Below are 13,747 nucleotides of genomic sequence, written 5' to 3' on the forward strand. Positions count from 1 at the left end.
TCAAATATTTGCTCTCATATAGATGAACTTTTCTCACATTCAAAACAAATCGCACATATCTTCACACGTATCATGCTGCCTCCGTCTCAACTGCGTGACTGAAGCTGGTCGAAAACACGAAGGGCAGGCAACGTTACCTTTGGATTAGTTAGCAAGCTATCAAACAGCACGTTTAAAAGTCAGTCCAAAAAATGTTGGCTCACATCTTCCTTCATTTGAAGTTGGTTTCACTGGTTTCCCCCCCCTTCTGGTTTCTGTTTACACACTACCAGCGGAGCGGAGGAGATGCTGTCCTGCTGCTGATTGCGATCACAACACTGTGAATGTGTGTTTGTTTGTTGTGATTAATGCAAAAGATTCAGGACTTGTATGATCGTTTAATTCATATTTATATTTTGGAAGAAATGCAGCAGACTTTATTGTAGCAAGTGTTACTTTGGCAGATACAGACAACTATAGGAGTAGGAGTTGCTCTGTGCGCTTACTGAGATCTACTGACTTAAACAATTATGTTTACACTGGCACTGTTTATTTGTTCCACAAATAAATTATTCTGCCATGCAGCAATTTATTAAATACTATAATTACAATATAATCGTGCACGTAGCTTTGAATAATAATAAAATAATAAACTACTGAAAGCGCGATAACAGAAGGCATTCTGCTGGTAGGGTGAGTTGTTGCAGTTCTTCTTTCGAGAGTTCACATATTTCATTAAAATGACGACATATTGCCGATGACCCCGAGCACTCCTGAAGTTTTCTTCCAGGCGGAGCCACCTTTTTGTTCTTTCTCGCTGTTCATGTTTACTTAACAGCTCTTTTTTATCCAGATTAGTCTCACTAAAGCTCTTTAAAATAATCTCATTAAATCTCATTTTCAACTGAGGCACGAAGGGGCAGTTAAGAGTTTGCAGTCATCTTCCTCATTTTCCTAAAGCTGCTATCGTTACATTAGTTGCATCCTGCTTAATCCTTAGCTGGTGAGAGCCACCAGGGGAGATGGATACCCCTGTGACCTCTTTGCTGTCTCTCTGTTTATTATTTGTACTTTGGCTATCAGGATCTGAGGTGATATAATAAGTTAACAATGATCGACCGTTCTTTGGAGAGCAAGTGAAACACAGTCTGAGTAATTTCCCTGGTTTGGTAATGACCCCGTTTATTGTGTCTCAGCTTTGGACAGGAGTTTGAGCAGAGTGCTTTGCTTTCCATATATCATAATCAGGATGTGGCAGAGGTTATTTACATTGTTCACAATCCAGTGTTTGGGCTCCTTCTTAATTCCGAGTTTCACTTCCAAGAACTATCCTGTGCTAATGTGAAGAAAGTTAATCACATTACTGCCAGACCTATGTGTTTTAATTGCTAGTGGCTGGGTACAATTGGGAGTTAAACCACTTGGCCTGTGCTGTAATGCTTTGTTAGTGAACAGTAACATTAACAATGCAAGAATACTGAGAGCTTTTGACTCTGTAGACAGTTGAAATTCCTCATGTGTTTTGACTCTTTCAGTCTTTGCAGCACCAGGTGTCTAAACCAAGATTTATTTGTCTCACTGCTGAATGTGTCTAAGAGCAGCCGAAGGGTGAAATGCGAAATGTGTCAAAATGCTTAAAACAAAGTTGTGTTCTAATCAGGTTATTTATGTGAAACAGATTGTCCGGGCAGATGTTTTGGATGCTCCGGTTTACAGAATAATTATCTTAGTACAGGAAAATGTGCAGCCCTGCAACTTTTGAGCGCATGTGCTGATTCAAGCAGTATTAAACTTTAATGCATCTTGTAGAGATCTGTCACACAGATTCTACAACACACAGTAGACTGTGCATCAACTTCTCGACTCTCCTGCACAAGGCTGTAGTGTGTACTTTTATTAATGCATGTCTGCAGAGTACAGTGCAAGTACTTGACGGGACTAAAATGGCCTAACCAAACAAATTCATTGAATCTTACTTTATTTGGGTGTAGGAGAGAGTGAGAGCTTCAAGAAGAATTCCCTTTGTGTCCTTATGAAATGGTTCAAAGAGCCATGGAAAAAATGAAATGACAATTCATGGGGCAGATGTTTGCATCCAAGGCAAGACATTCTTCCCCTGGAGCTGCAGTCACTTTTCTTTGTTTTGCAGAACAAATTTGAAAACATGACTGCTGCCAAAGCATAAACATTTTCTGTTAAGTTATGTAAGTTTGTTATCATTACTTCCCCACCACTGGAATTGCAACAATGTAATACCTCAAAGGAAATAATTACTATGTTTCTGTCTCTGCTTTTGAGCTAACAATATGCTACGGGTGATAAAAGTAGTAAGTGTCCGGCGAGTGAGAAAAGAACGTTCTATCGTGTTGTATTGTTGCTGAGTCACTGCTTTGAGAGTGTGCACTTATTAGGAGATTTTTGGGGCTGTTTTTAATAAATCTCTTGCTTAGCTGTTCGTTATTTTATTTACCTCTGTTGTGCTATCTTTAGCATTTGGAGGTCTTCATGTCACAGTATTTTTTTTTCATAGTTGCATAATTCAGAGGAATTTAGGGAGTGGAATAAAAAACCCCTCATCTCTTAATAATCACTGAATTTATTTACTCCTAGAGTGCTACTGGGGGCATCCTTTTCCTGGCTTATTTTTTCTAGTTCACAGACTTACAGCATGTACTTCTTGTTCTTATCTTTCATGCACACTTCGCATTGATCCCCACTCTTCCCGGCTCCTCTGTGCAAAGGCACCATCCCTCACCACCATCAGCAGGTCTCGTTGCTGTAATTGTACGAGCGTGTTCACACTCAATGAAAGCAACAGTGGAAGGGACAGGATGTGGCCCAACTTAACACAACACTTGTCTGAGCAGCAGGGTCATTTGATCTCTGCTTGTGCTTCATCCATCAGAATGACATATGCAAATAGCCTGGTGTACATCCATAAGACCTCTACACATCAGTGGCTCCTGGTCATAAGTCTTGCCTGAACGTGGCTGTGTATTTTTAAACTTTTTGCCCCTGGAGCTTTGAAGGATTGAAAGAGCTACCGTCATGTGCCACCCCTTATATTAAGCTATTTAGAATACATAAGGAAAAAAAAGGAGGGTATGGTGTATTGGAGATTTACATTCTCCCATTTGATAACTCTCACATGCTCTTTTTTGGACCCTGGCAGAGATAGACAGTACAAGGAATAGAAGATATAATATTTGTGAACTTGAAGAGCACTCTCCTTGAAGTAGCAACTAGAATAGATGGACTCTAATCTGCGATGCCTGGCTGAATTTCACCCCGAGGTGATCCGTGGACACAGGAGATTAAGAGTTTTGTAATCTCATGTGTGTGAACCTAAAAAGAGTTCCTGTATTATCGTCGTGTGACTACCAAACCAGAGAAAATAGCTAATGTGATAGAAACAAACTGATCCCAAAACACATCAGTAAAACCAGCAGCGTGTCTCTTAATGGAATTTGCATGTACAACACGTTCTGCAATTGTGCAGTTTTCTTTTTATTAATCCCAAGCTAGCAAAATATTTTTGACATGGTCTATCAAAATTTAATGACACCCTTTCCAAAACCAGCCATCCCACAGTGCCAACAGCGTCTTAACTTTTTTTTTTTTTAACTTGATCTTACACCTCTGAACATATGGCAAGTGCAAGGTGTCATGTGGATTCAAGCGACTGCCCTGAATGAAAAGAAAGTGGAAAATTCATTTAGCTCAAGTTTGAGCGAGCAATGTATCACATTTATGATGAATGATTATGAGTGTTTGAGTTTTTCTTTAGGTTTCAGATTTCTTCAGAAGTAGCTTTCCGCATGTGCTTTGAAAAAGTCCCGTGGTTTTACAAACCAGTGCTGCTTTTAAATTCTTCTTCATGAGTGTCTGACTGTTTTGGAATACTTGAAGAGATGTCATGGCTGGCGTCGGATACGTGCGCAAATCCATTTTGCTTCATCACTGGCTCGCCATTTGCTTACACTGAGTATAACGAACCATTAATTCGCCGCTGTCACTTGCCGCTCACAGTCACTCTAAGCAAAATTAACTCTTGATCCAGCAGAGCGAGGAAGGAACAAACGCCGCTGTCATTCTAAACAGCAAACTGTGAATCAGTTTGTGTTGCGTTAATAAGGTTGTTACGCTGTTCTCTCTAATGCGTTTTGTTTTGATTGTATTTTGCATTTTTGTAATTTTATTGCCTCTCATTATTCCACAACCTTGTATTTATCTGTGCTGCAGGTATTTTCAGACTTTGAACAACAAACGATTCTCTCTCCTGGTGGGTGATAGTGCTTCATTTTTATTTACCTATTTTTTAAACAAAGCATTCCCTAAAACACCGAACAGTTTACATGTTATAGAGCAGGTACCACACAGATATTTGAATCTAAGAGATTACTTCTGCTTGTGTTTGGGGGTAAGAGGGTTTTTGTGCCTCAGCTAAGTAAAAAGAAAATCAAGATTTGAATTCTAGTTTTGCAACTAAGACAAAGAATGCAGAAATGTGTAAACAATTAGTTAAAAGAAATGAATCTATAATTCAAATTGCTGAAAGTAATTGATAAATGGCTAAAATGCTTAGCTTTTGCTAAAGCAGGATAAGCAGAGGTGAAAAATCTGCAAAAATAGTTTCTATAGCTAATTTCTCCTCTTTAATAAACTGTATAGTGGGGGATATGTGACTTGCCCATTCAAATTTATTAAGGCCTCCAGTTTTTTAATATTAGCATTTTAAAGCCTGAACCATGAAATAATTTAAAATGCTTTGTGCAGTTTATTTAGTTTTTTGTTTTTGTTTTTTTGGTGGAGGGGTGGGGGTAGAAGTCATGGTACTGGCCATGTATTAACTATAATACATTTGGCTTTGAAGGGTTAGAGACGTGGTCACTTTGACTGACAGATGGATGCCAGCATGGGTGGTTGTAGCCTGCAGCTGTGTCTCGTGCTTTGCCTTAGCTAATTCAAGTCACTGAAATAGACTTCTCTGTGGTGTTGGTGCTTTCCGGAAAATTTCTAATGCAGTTATCTGGCAAATAATTGCTCCTGCCTGTCGTTAATTGTGTTGTATTGTATTTACGCAACAGCTTTTATTAGTGACATTCTAGTATTTAATTAGTATGTTACATAGCACCATTTAGTAGTTATATTTGCCCAGTGTGATGCACTCACATGGTCAGTGTGTAGTTTGTTAACCATATTAGTTGATAACTTGAACGGGTAAAGCTCTACCCTCTCATCCATATATGGTCACTTTTAGCTGCAAAAATCCAACATTACAGAAGCCAAGTTTTTACCTTCAAAATCAGACTGGTAATGTCACGTTAGTTTTATACAGTCTATGGTTTTGCCAAACCAACTGCGTAAAAAATAAATCCAGATTTGTACAAACTGCACATCAAAGACAGAAATAGCCAGATTAGCTGTTAATCAAATGCCACTGGGTCAAAAAAAATGTCTTTATTGAAATAATCTGATTGATATTTCTTCCTTTGAGACTGCCTGACTGGAGCCCTGGAGCAAAATCATTATCTGTCCATCTATGGAGAAGTTTTGGCTGTCATAACTAGAAACGCACTGATCACCCGATCATGCTCACGTATGCCTCGTTATAAGCCGGTCCCTTTCAGTGGTGCAGGTGTAGCCGCAAGCCAACAGCCTCAGTAGGAGCCTCGTTATGAGCATCCAAGAAAAAGAGGAAAAAGTTTTATCCTGTTATCTGGTGATGTCATAAACATACTAGAAAATAATGCCATGCCTTTTACTATTCAGGATTATTATAAAGTTGTGTTTTACAGTTTATTACATTTTTATTACCTTTTTTATTCAGTTTCTTATTTTATTTTATTTTAAGTCCTCTCTTTCTCTCTCTGCACAGCATTTTATTGGATCTTCACTTTAAACGTTCCACAAATAAAGCTCAGATCTCTTTTCTGTTATAGCTCAATTTCAGTATGAAGATCTTGGGGGTCCCCATTACTGTTTATGACTTACTGTTTGTGCAGCATTAAAAGGTCAAACTGGACAAATAACTTGTGAAAAAACAAACAAATGGCCTAAAGATGCTTTTTTCCCATGATTTCTAGATGCAAGGTAAACATATCATTCTCTCTGAAGTGACTTCTTGAACACACAAACACTTCTCAGCATTATACATGCTTAATTATGGCCATAACATATTAAAAATCACCCAGTAAGTCTCACAGATGTATGAGAACAGAGTATATTTTTTCTGTGTGTGTGCTTGTGTGAGACACTGAGTGCGCTCTGATTAAAGAGATCAAGGGGTCAGATTTAACACCGTTTCTCCTGATGTTGCGGCACCGGCCTTTTAACCACATATTTCACCTCTTGTCTTTATTTAGGTATTTATTTATTTATTTCATGACACTCCACAGGAAGTATTTCATAACTATCACTGGTACAGAAAGATGGATATTAGAAATAGCCTTTGTCTGATGGAAGACCATCTTTATTTGAAATCCTAGAATATCCTTTTGTTGGTACTGGCGATGGAACAATGCAGTTAAATTCCTTTGTGCATGAATAATTCTTTTTGTGCCTTTCGGGACATTGTAATATAGCCCTCTTTCTCAAACAGTTGTGAGCTAAATGGAATTGGAATGAAGCACAGTGTTTGGGAGTCGGTGTTCTCCCATTTCTGATGACCGATGGCAGAAGAGAGATGAAAAGCCTAATGTAAAAAGCCGTGCCTCTGCTTCTTTTCCTCCCCACCTCCTCTACTCTCTGCTTTCCTCCCTTCTCACCTAAGCTGCAGTGCATCTTTTCAGTGTCATAAAAGAATGCAGACGGGTCTGCCAGTCCTGTTCATATACACAGCAAATAGATGGGGAAAACACGCAGCCACATATTCCGCCTCTTCTTCTCCCTGCCATTCATTCCCTCCTCATCCTTATTTCCATTCCCTCTTTTTTCCCACCTTCTTTCTAAGTTATGGTAGTGTACTTCATCAGGGAAGTACCAACAACCCACACAGTTTTGGCTGATTGAGCATGCTAAGAGCTTTGAGCTTTTGGGATTTTGAATTCTTTTATGCTACTTTGTGGTATTTGTGATGATGAAGCCCTGGATGGTGGCTGGATGAATGGGTTGAAGAATTTCACTCTGTGCAGCAAGGATACCCATCACTTGCCAAGCAAGCTGCATTCCGCTATCCATCAAAGGCAATGCTATCCATTAACTTCAATGTGAAAAGTTGACTTGTACACCAGCTGGATGCTATACATTCTGAGTCAGTCATAAACAGAAAATTGGTTTGTTCTGTGGGCATTTTGCTACCAAACTCTAGGCTTTTCTGTTTTCCTTCTGTGTAGTTAAATTGACCAGATTTTATATAAAAAAATCTACTTTTCAGGTTTGTGTTGCTCAGTTAGTGGTCCCATTTGGACTAATAGTTACATTTATTTTTTCCCTGTATCCTTCACACCTCTGCGCCTCACGCCTCCTCTTATGCTGTCAGCACACATTCACAGTATCTCTAATTGAGTTTTTGGACAGCCTGCCCGGTCTCAAACGCTCCACGAGAGATAAAAGAAATTTTGCATTACAACATCAAAGGGTCACCCCCCCCCACTCCCCATCACATAGACACACCCCCCATTCCACTCCGACACTCACCAAAACATGTTAAGATCAAATGAACATCTAAGGTCATAGCAGCTACTAAGGGTTAATGATGTGGAGACCGGGATTGGATTTTTTAATTCACACTCTGGGCAGATAAATACCCTCAACCCATGCGAGTCCCATCCTTCCACTGATGACTCATGCACTTTGCAAACAGCCTGTTTATTTAAAGTACTTAATATGAATACATTTGACTGTAATTTGACTTGGCTTGGGTTAGACCTGTCATTATCTGACACTGTCTACATCACCAGGATCAATAGGCTGTTAATAGGAGCACATCTAAATTCATGGCATAATGGCATGAATTATCCTCTAGTACAGAGGCTTAGTTCAAGTTAGAGGTAATTCACAGTGAAGTGGCACATTCCTGAAATAATTTTTTTTTCTCCTTTTTATCAGTTCTAAATCTCTTAATGTAGTAGGATTTTTCTTTACTTGGTATATCTCTTACTTGGGTTTTCTTCAGTATGCTGCTTTATAATTTATATAGAGAGCCAGAGGTTTTAATCCACTGACCCTGACTGATAGAATTCATCTAAATAAACACTTGAAAGTGGAGGTTTCTCTGTGTATTTGTTAGGGATAGTCATTAATATGCCCGTGAGTCATTTGCTGAGTTTGCAAACGCTTCTTTTTGTATCTGACTTGCCATTCAGCATAGACGCTTTATCAGCCCAGCAGGTATTTCAGGGCATTTCAAAACCTATTTACTGCATGTGAAATCAGCTATGGTTTCAGTATATGTAACTTTGCTGAAATACCTGTCTCAAATGCAAAGGCCAAAGAAAAATCCAAGTACCCTGTGGAGTAAACAAACATACATTGTTATTCATCAAAACTTTTGTTTGTGTATTCACCATCGCCACCGCAGAGCTGATTGTTTGTGCATTTTAAACACAAACACAAATTCGGTGTATGTCTCTTTTGCTTGCTACGACCACGAGCCAGTGCTAAGCCTGTAAAAACAAGGAGGGCCTGCTCGAGATCTGGTGATTTAAAAAATTAGATCTATGAGCTGATTCTTTTTCTTCTTTCAGACACACAAAACATAAACAGATTTTCCTGGCATATTTTTGTTTTATCGTCAGTAGAGCCCAATATGTTGGCTGATATTAGCTATTTGCTGCTATATCAGTGTCAGCATTTATAAAAGCCCACAAATTATAATTTAAAAAGTAGAGACAGGAGAAACACCCTTCAACTGTGTTATGAGTGTTGATGTTTTACAATTTGTCCACTAGAGGGCACTCTCCAACTTTACTGTTGGCAATATGAGTTTGGAACGCTACAAACACAACAACCAGCTGATATTTAAACAAATAATCTGCAATATTTTGTGACAATTTCTTAAGGAAATCTGTTTGTGTTGTTTGGGACTGACAGAAACAATTATTGGCAGATATATCAAAATATCGACATTGATAATAAAAACCCTTTATCGGTTGTAACAGTAAGTCATGGCAAGTTGTAGATGACCCCTTCATGCTGGTTGTTGTGTTTGTACATGTAGCATTGCATGAGCCATTATGCTGTTATTATGCTGATCCCAATGTATTGACATATAGTTAATACTGGCTGACTTATCAGTCTCTAGAAAGAGTGCAGGAGCCTGTGTGCTCATAAGTGTGCATGACTCAAACTAAACAAATTATCTTAATAGTGGTGAAATTCCCAGTGTGTGTTTTTACTTTACTTTTTATTATTCTTAAAGCAAAAATGTGCCAGTCCAAACATCCCAAATGCTTAAGTCTTGTTGTCTTTTGACATGAGAGTGTGTGGCAGCTTCCCTTTTGAGTTTTTGTGGTACTGACCTTTGAGTTTATATTTGGATCACAGATTGTGCCTCTAAAGAGCTTAACTGTCTCACATTCATGCAGTTTTTTGGAAGGTCGCAAAGACCTGTTCTGCCATCACTGCTGATTAATCTGAAAACAAAAATTGAATGACTCTTAAATCTGTCTAAAAATTGGCTCTGACGGTGTAGATATTGTCTCGGTGTGGACCACTTCAGAGAGAAGACTTAACAAATGTGCGAGAGTGAGAATGCCTTGGCAAATTTTCAAGGCCTTGTTCAATGTCTTGTTTCCTGGAAGGAATACACAGCAAATATCTATCATGCAGACAATTTGCAATATTTTTAACTTCACGAAGCAGATCACATGCAATTTGTTCAAATGTGTCACTGACAGAAAAGCAAACGCCACAGTTGAAAGTTTTACTTTTTGCTCTCAGTGAATGAAGTGAAACCAATTTAGATCTCAGGTTTAAGTTCTCTGATTTGAACGTGGAATCTCTTTATTCTCTTCCAAGCTTTTAAAAGTTATGTCCCGTAGTTCATTTTATCTGCCCTTTATTTCATGCTGTTTGCTCTCAGTCTCTCTGCCTCATTTTCATTTCCAACCCTCAACTCTTTCCTTCCTTTAAAGCCTCATGGGCTTTATAGTGGCTGCTTCTCTTCCATCTGTTTCCCAATCAATTTGTTCTCATTTCCTGCCAATTGGTCCACCTCCATGGGCTAAGGCTCATTTAACAGGAAGCATCGCATGTTGAGATCATCAGCTGTAGTTATGGTGATCAGCCTGTGAACCTTTTGCCGTCAGGGAAGCTTGCCTGGATTTTAGCCATTTGTTTGAAGTTTTGAATGTAGCCCTTTACAAGACCACTGTATGTGTTCGTGTGAGGACATGACAGTGTTTTAGCAGATGGTTCACAATTTCACTCATTTTAACAGCGTGAAATTTTAATGAAGAAAACATTGTGCCTGTGGTCAGGCTGCTGTCAAGGTTTCTGTGGTTTGACATAGGAACCTTTTTTCTTGGTAGCCCGATTTAACAATCCACTATTTGTTTGATGTGTCATGGAAAGACAGCTGACAGAAGACTGCCAATCATATTTATGTTCAGCGTGTGTAAAACAAAACTTCCTCACAGTGCAGTGAATTTGACTCCCTATTAGTTTATTGCAGCTATCTTAAACACGGATATCTATTATCACTATCATGCCTTTTTTTTAAAGACGGCGCCTCTCTAATCTCTTTAGGCATTAATGTCTCACCCATACAGTATTACTGTTAGAGCTGCTGCTGTCTTTCACAGAGCCAATCTGGAATTCGTGTGCTTCTCTGAGCACAGAAAACAGAAGGCTTACAAAAAAATCCTCATTGTCCTCACTGATATGCCAGAAAGATTTTCTTTTTCTTCCCCTCTCATAAATTTTAAAGCAAGCTTTAGCTCACAAAGTGGTGACTGAGTGTTGATCGGGAGAAGGCAGAGCAGCTCTGCTGACCAGCCAGCTGCACACATATTAACCCTCCCGTTTTACATGAGTTTCAGAAGACACTGAGGAAAAGTGTGTGGAATGTGTGCAGTCTGCATAGTCCAGTTAAGGTCTTAATATTTTGGTTAAGCCGTTTTCAGCCGCCTTTGATAGCCTACAAATGAGTTTCCCAGTTCATATGCATAAACCAATTAACAGATGATCCGTGTCCACCTTTGTGGCATGACAGCTCTTTTGACTTAAGAATACCGTCCTTGCATTAGCTCATCTACCCCACAGTTAAATCTCAGTGCATTTTAAATATCACAAAATGGATTTTTTAGGAAGATGAACATCTATACTATGATTGCACTGTATGTAGCACGCAGTATATACCATGTGTATGCTGTCTATCATCTTTATGGCAAGCTAAGACAATCTTAATGTAGTTTAATCACATTACTGCTGTATATAATACACAATACAGAGCTGTAGTGTCTGTCTGCTGCTCATGAAGTAGCCAGTCTTATCAGTGGGAGCAGATGGAGAGCGTCCAAGTGAGAGGCTCAGTCTGGCTCCATGTATGTCATAAGTAAGAGGATGACCTTGGCTGAATCTCAACTGCAGTTCAACCATAAGAAACAGACTGTTTCTTTCTGTCTTTCTGTGGATGTCTATGTTTCTGCCACTCTCACAGACACATTCATACAAACTGCTTTGCTCCTACACATTCCCATATGCAGTGTTACAGCTGAAGACAATATACACTCCTCCATACATTTATAACACGCTCCCTGAGGCTCTTGCAGACCCTCGCATGCAGATACTTAGTCAATTGTAGCATTTATCGCAGTAAACATTTTTTTTCTTTAGTGAAGTTTGAACCCTATTTTTTATCATGCCCCAGCAAAACTTGAGGCTCTTAAATTAAACCGACACTGACTATTTGACTTGTATAATATAAATCCTAAAACACATTAATCAAGAGCAGTTTTTCTAGGGTCTGTGCAGTTGTTCTCACTTTTCTGCTCTCACAGTTTAGGATAAACATTCAGTGAAAAGTGATATCAATGGATTTTCGGCCAATAAAATTGAAGAGGGTTGCTTGTAGATTTATATTGGACCAAAGCTGGGTGAGATAAGGGGCTCAGTTGTGGAGGAAGAGAGATATGAGACTGAGTGATAGATTTATGAGATTTGCACTGGTTTACATTCGTGTTTTAGTTGTTGCCACTGCAGCTTTACCACATTCTCTCAGTCCTTTCTGTTCTCAAAACCCATTAGACTTATACTGTATGTGCCTTCTTTTAATAGATGTTAGATGCCCAGGGAGTTTCTTTCTTCTGGCACCATCAACTTTTATTATTTTATAATGCTTCCAGAGGTACATCTGCCCATTGTAAATTCCTACTTACAAAGAACTATTCTAAATAGAGATTCACTCTAAAAGTGGGTTGCAACATGCGAACAGGTCATTATGTAAGATTAGTTCTTATGTTAGAGTATTTAATTAATTTTTCAGGGAAATCTGATACTGTTTGCAAGCACAGCTTACAAGATCAGGAGTTGAGAAACCAACACTGGTACAAAGGTAAATCTTAGTCCCTGAAGGTTCTTATCTATCTAATATATTAGGATATTATTTTGGCTAGCAGCCACCTACAAAAGGGCTAAAATGATCCATTTGTAGCATTTTAGAAAAGTATTATGTCATCATACATGAATTCATTAATGATTATAATGTCATGATGTCTAACAGATCTATTATCCACCCATGAATTCTTTTATGCTTATCCTTATCAAGGTCGCAGGTAGGGTGGGGGTGGGGGGGTGGGCTGCTACTATAGGTATTAACCTAACCCCACTAACTGCATCCCTTTGTACTGTGGGAGGAAGTCAGAGTAACTGAAAAGAATGGTGGAGTCGAGCGAAATTCAGGACTTTCTTGCTGCGAGGCAACAGTGCAAACTGTGCAGTTTTCTTGCACATCAACTTTGTATTTTCAAGCTCATAGATTTCTCGTGTTTGAATGGTGAACTAATGCTAAGTAGGTTAGAATTTTTTTAACCAGCTGGTGCAACACAACAAGACCCGAGAGCAGAGATCAGGAAAAATGTTGTCAGTTTTTTTAAATTCTATTTGGCGATTTATGCCTGCGCCTGGTGTATGAATGCTCAATCTCCACTTTAACAAAGGTCTGCTAATTAAACATGAGTTTCTTTTCACAAGGCCCACAGTTGCATTTTGAACATGAACGATTCAGTTTCCTCCTTCAGAACAGTTTTAATTCAAACTGTGAACTAAAACTTATATAATTACTTGACCTTTTATCTGTTACTTTAAAGCAGTGCCCTTCACATGTACTGTATAAAACATCTCTGTAACAGAGTACTAATGAGCTATTGTACGTCGACATTCTCATATCTGGATAATTACCATTTCACATTATTGTGGGAAAAGCCCCCTCATTCATTGGGTATTTCTTATAAACTGAGACTCAGATCAAGTCTTGTTACAGATTTAAAGTGGAAACTTGAAAATGGTAATTGTCTTGTTCGGTCTCACTTGAGAACGCCTCTGCAGACTCTGCTAAACTGTGAAGCAGATAGGTCAAGCAGGGTCGTTGGTATTAGGATGAAATACTCCATGTTGTTAAAACGTCTCATTTTAAATGCTACAAAACAGTTGTTCATTTTTATTTAAATTTTGCCTGTTTTCACTTTAGTGCTCATGCAGCCACTGAAAATGTCAGTGTTACTAAAAAAAGATGTCACTGTAGAGAGTTGTCCTTGCTTAGAAATGTCATGCAACTTCCCATTAGAAAGGAAATATTTTCTCGATTGACCTTTGAGGTGTAATTTGT

The 13,747-nt window shown here is 38.7% G+C and overlaps 1 protein-coding gene across 3 annotated transcripts in view; it reads left to right on the plus strand.

Moving 5' to 3' along the window:
- chrm3a (cholinergic receptor, muscarinic 3a) overlaps positions 1–13,747 on the plus strand; it is a 79,801-nt gene that overhangs the window by 11,965 nt on the left and 54,089 nt on the right. The gene's annotated exons all lie outside the window — the stretch shown is intronic.

This window comes from Oreochromis niloticus, linkage group LG13 (genome assembly GCF_001858045.2).
Source record: "Oreochromis niloticus isolate F11D_XX linkage group LG13, O_niloticus_UMD_NMBU, whole genome shotgun sequence".
In the NCBI taxonomy this organism is placed as follows: Eukaryota; Metazoa; Chordata; class Actinopteri; order Cichliformes; family Cichlidae; genus Oreochromis; species Oreochromis niloticus.